At 34.9% G+C, this 5,023-nt stretch overlaps 1 protein-coding gene across 1 annotated transcript in view; it reads right to left on the bottom strand.

The window, feature by feature from the left end:
• Positions 1–5,023, bottom strand: part of LOC107734323 (piezo-type mechanosensitive ion channel component 2-like) — a 112,109-nt gene that overhangs the window by 75,124 nt on the left and 31,962 nt on the right. The gene's annotated exons all lie outside the window — the stretch shown is intronic.

The raw sequence follows: 5,023 nt of genomic DNA, 5'->3' as shown, positions 1-5,023 counted from the left end.
ATACTATAATATTTTATGAGCTATACAAACCCAACATGACTTTTCTTATATACCTATAAAATCTCTGATAATTTATAATAATTATACACTGAAAGAAAGCAAGTCAGAAATGTTTGCATCTGCCGAACAAGACGAGGCTCTTCTTTGCCAGAATGCTGGCTGACGTCTCGTGCCAAAGCCTTTCTGTTACTGAGGCTCAGGTTATGGCTAAGTGAGACGATTCAGCATCACAATGCTGGAAAATGTTCAATCATTTGCTGAAAGAGCCAAACATATGCTTGTTTTATTAATCGTGTGGAGCTGCCCTGATAGAAACACTAAATTAGTCTTAATTAAATAAAACGCATCGCTTTCATCAGTGTCACTGAGGCCATTTATGCGCCTGCGGCCACAAGAGCGCATACAGGAGCGCTGGACTCGCTTCTCTCGGTCTGATGAGACTGTTATGTTTCTGCATCATTTCTTTGGTCTCTTTGAAGACGTGTGCGCTGTGAACCATTGAGTTCCTCCAAAGCATCAGCCTCGTTTTCCCTGACAAATTGTGCAGCGCTAATGCAGAAAGAGCTAAGGAAGGACAATTTGCTTTGGTTTGTCTCATTTGAAGCCACATCCTAGCTTTTCCAAAGCTGGAAATTAAACATGTTTTAACTGTACAGGGCAACCTCTTCTCTTTTCCCTCGTGGACTAAACCTGACCGCAAGAAAAACGCCGTCTCCAGCAACAGAAACCAAAGGGATTCGACGCTTCTTTGAGGGTGAACGATCATTTCAAGATTGCATGAAAGAAGCATTTAATTTAATGCTTTTCAACAACTACAGATGACTGGATGAACCTAATGAAAAATCACACCAAAAATCAAGAAATTATATTTTGCATGAAAAAACCTATATATATATATATATATATATATATATGAAATAAATATGAACGTATAGGCTATATATAATATAAATTATTACTTTTATTCAGCAAGCACACATTAAATTGATGAAAAGTGAGAGTAACAAAAGTAAAACAGAAATACATTACAGTTTAACAGATATTCACATAGAAAACAGTTATTTGAAATTACAATAATATTTCACAATTTTTACTGTTTTTACTGTATTTGTAATGAAACAAATGCAGTTGTGGTGAGCTTAAGAGACTTTGGTAACACTTTATTTTAAGGTGTCCTTGTTACACGTTACATGTACTTACTATTATAATAACAATTAATTAAACCCTAATCCTAACCCTAACCATATAGTGTAGTTAATTAATATTACTCAGTACTTAAATGCATAATTACACTGTAAAAAGGACACCTTAAAATAAAGTGAATCCGGGACTTCTTTTAACAACATGAAAAAAATCTTATTGACCCCAAACAGTAGTGTAAATTTATGATATTTGGGGGAAAATTCTTAATCATGAAACACACACACACACATTCAAAATTGAGATTTATGCATCATCTGAAAGCTGAATAAATAATTGATGTATGGTTTGTTATGATCGGACAATATTTGACCGAGATACAACTATTTGAAAATCTGGAATCTGAGGGTGCAAAAAAATCTAAATATTGAGAAAATCATCTTTAAAGTTGTTCAAATGAAGTTCTTAGCAGTGCATATTACTAATCAAAAATGAAGTTTTGATATATTTACAGTAGGACATTTACAAAATATCTTCATGGAACATGATCTTTTCTTAATATCCTAATGATTTTTGGCATAAAATAAAAATCAATAATTTTGACCCATACAATGTATTGTTGGCTATTGCTACAAATATACCCCAGCGACTTAACACTGCTTTTGTGCTCCAGGGTCACATATGTGTTGAAAACAGAACCTTACAGGAACACGTCTACATGCACAAATAACTGCATCTGTCTCACGCATATCCCTTAAAAAACACACCATGCATCTGTTTGCAAAAACGAGAGCCAGCAGTTTTGGCCGAGGCTGGTTTTGCTGTTTTTAAAGCTGGACTGTCGGTGGCTATGCTAACATCCTCGCGATGTGTTTTTTGTGGTCGAGGGTGGGGGATTTTCAGCACAAATACCGAGTCAGTTTTAGATTTCAAGACTGCGTCCAAATAAGCGGCCACTGCCGTATTGTTTGATGCTGGGGATTCTGAATCTGATTATTTAGCAAGTCTCAGTTTGTGGTATTAGCGGGATTAGCTGTCCATTAACACTTCCCAGACAGCAACTTCATACCGAGGCGCGGGACTCTTAATCTTCCGGGTCTCTGGGACACACTGAGTGTTTAGAGTCAAACCCATGGGCTGCCGGCCATCACAAATACACGGCCCCCAGATGAAGTGAGGTTTATTTTCCTTGCCGCTCATTAGCCGTGTATACAGGCTTGAGCATGAGCGCCGCAGTTGTATGAAATGTGAGATTAGGTGTATTTTGGGCGCTCGTTTGCACAGACCATCGCCTCTCTGACGGGCCTGAGCTTAAGCAGCGTTAGCACCTCACAGGAGCATTCTGGGATTGAACAATGCTACGAATAGGACTGCTGTTCCAAAACAGCGGCTGAGATTATAATTGTTTCAGACAGATGTTTAAACTTTGCTGTTGAGTGTTTTTAAAAGAGGGTTTTTTTGTATGCATTGATCAGTATTAGTGCAACATTTGCATTAGGATCATATCTGCTACAGCCGTTATGATAGCTTCTAAACCGCGCAATAAATGAAAGAACAAATGGAAACAATGGTGACAAAATGCAATAATGGAGAAAAGCCAAATAATAGGCTACTGACTGTTTTGTGAACGATATTATCAGTCTAGATCACACCAGCATTAGTGTTTCAAACTACTGAGAGATGTAGAAAATAAAACGTACCCGGAAAAGACAAGCATCGTAAGTATACAAAATTTTAAAACCTCAGAAAAGACATGCATATTAAAATAAGCTTATTGTTAGTTTTGCCTATTTTTCACATTTGTCAGCTGCAAAAAAGTCATACAACTAAATTAAAAAAATATTATGCAAAAACTATATATAACTAAATAATACTGAATGTAATATAAATAATAATACTGAGTATATATATACAAAACTGCTAAACTAATTTAATTAATAAATCAATAAATCAAAAAAGCATCTGACATACTAAAAGCTCGGAAAAAAAGGTTAGAATCAGAAAAAGCTTCATGTACATTAAAGAAAGCTTACTGTTAGTTTTGCCCTTTGTTTCAAATTTGTCCACTGCAAAAATAAATAAATAAATGCAAAACAATCTAAATATTAAATGTTTAAAATTAAATATAAATTAATAATTAAACATTTTAATAATATGTTAAAATTAAATATTATGCAAAAACAATATAATATTGTTTTGATTTGCTATGAAAAATTTTGGTTTGAAAAAAAAAAGATACTTTAGGAGCATTAGGTTAAAACAATGACATGTATAATGTACTATATTGTAGGGCTGCAACAAATGATTATTTTGATAATCGATTAATCTAACGATTATTAGAACGATTAATCGACTAATCATCAATTATTTCACTGATTAATAAGTAGACTTTGATTGATTATTCAGCTTTTGCAGTTAGTTAAAATATTGAGCTATATATATTCTAACAAATAAAGGTAAGCACTTCAGCTTTTGAAAGTCATATTATGTAATTACAATTATACAATTAATTTATACAAATAAATATATTTGGCACACAAATGAGATGACAGAGAAACTCTCTCATTCACCATTTAATTAGCTAAATGAAAAAGTCATCATTCTGCCTAACATCTCCTTTCATATGAATAAGAAACAAAAAAAAAGGTAAGTGATAAGACGCTTTATTTTTGGATAAACTATTTTATTCACAACATAATCTCTCTTATGTAATTACAGTTATACAATTAATTTATACAAAATAAATATATTTGGCACACAAATGAGATGACAGAGAAACTCTCTCATTCACCATTTAATTAGCTAAATGAAAAAGTCATCATTCTGCCTAACATCTCCTTTCATATGAATAAGAAACAAAAAAAAAGGTAAGTGATAAGACGCTTTATTTTTGGATAAACTATTTTATTCACAACATAATCTCTCTTAAAATACAGTATAGGGTTATGATAATCTAAACAGTCCTGAGATAGATCAAGTTTTGATCTCTGCAAACCAAACTATCACTTTAATGAAATAACATTTTTTTCCCACTAATAAAAATATTTTATCATTAGCTAGCTCCACACTGGAGAGCTGCTTTATAACAGAAAATCAAGTTGTAATTTTGTTCAAATTTTAACTGAGCGACACTGACGTTGGTTTTTCATGTTTAATACTGTAAAGCTGCTTGATTTAAGGCTATCTATTGCATAAAGTACTATATAAATAAATGTGACGTGACTGGACTTTACTGGAGTACCGAACTGCAGAGCTCCTGCAAACATCCACATCGCTGTAATCAGATACTTTTTTAACTGCTGCTTTCTCACCGCTGTCAGTTTTTGTTGTGTTTATTTTGTTATTTAGAGGAAAGCGTGCAGCATAAATTTACATATTCATCCCAAACGCCGCTCAGCAGCTTCAGGTTCGGCTACGTTTGCGCTCAAATGCACTGAATCACTGTGTCTATTGTACTAGGGCTGCACGATATATCGTTTCAGCATCGATATCGCGATGTTTAGCATACTGATCGTTATATTTATCCTGATCGTTTTCTTTGCTCACACACAGACTCGGTGTCTACACCAGACGCGACAGCTGTACAGAGATACCCATTTTAAATACATTTAGTAGCAGAGCTACTGCAAGGGATTTTCAGTGCTGGAAATCCGTTTATCCTTTGTTGAAACTTCCGCGTCGTCGTGGAGAGCGCAGGTCACGGCCGCTTAGCAACCGCAGACGCCACGAAACTCCACGCGTTTTTAGGCGCGACATGTGGACGGCCCCAAAGTCTGTCTACACTGGACGCGACAAAGCGACCTGTGCAAATCATTTGAACTTTGTTGTCAGTACGTCATAAAGAGAACGCGGCATCAGTTTACTGTCGGGGATTTGTCGTGTC

This window comes from Sinocyclocheilus rhinocerous, unplaced genomic scaffold, assembly GCF_001515625.1.
Source record: "Sinocyclocheilus rhinocerous isolate Xijiao unplaced genomic scaffold, SAMN03320098_v1.1 scaffold1812, whole genome shotgun sequence".
Taxonomy (NCBI): domain Eukaryota; kingdom Metazoa; phylum Chordata; class Actinopteri; order Cypriniformes; family Cyprinidae; genus Sinocyclocheilus; species Sinocyclocheilus rhinocerous.
The sequence above is the reverse complement of the archived record's forward strand: the minus strand, read 5'-3'. Positions and strand labels throughout refer to the sequence as shown.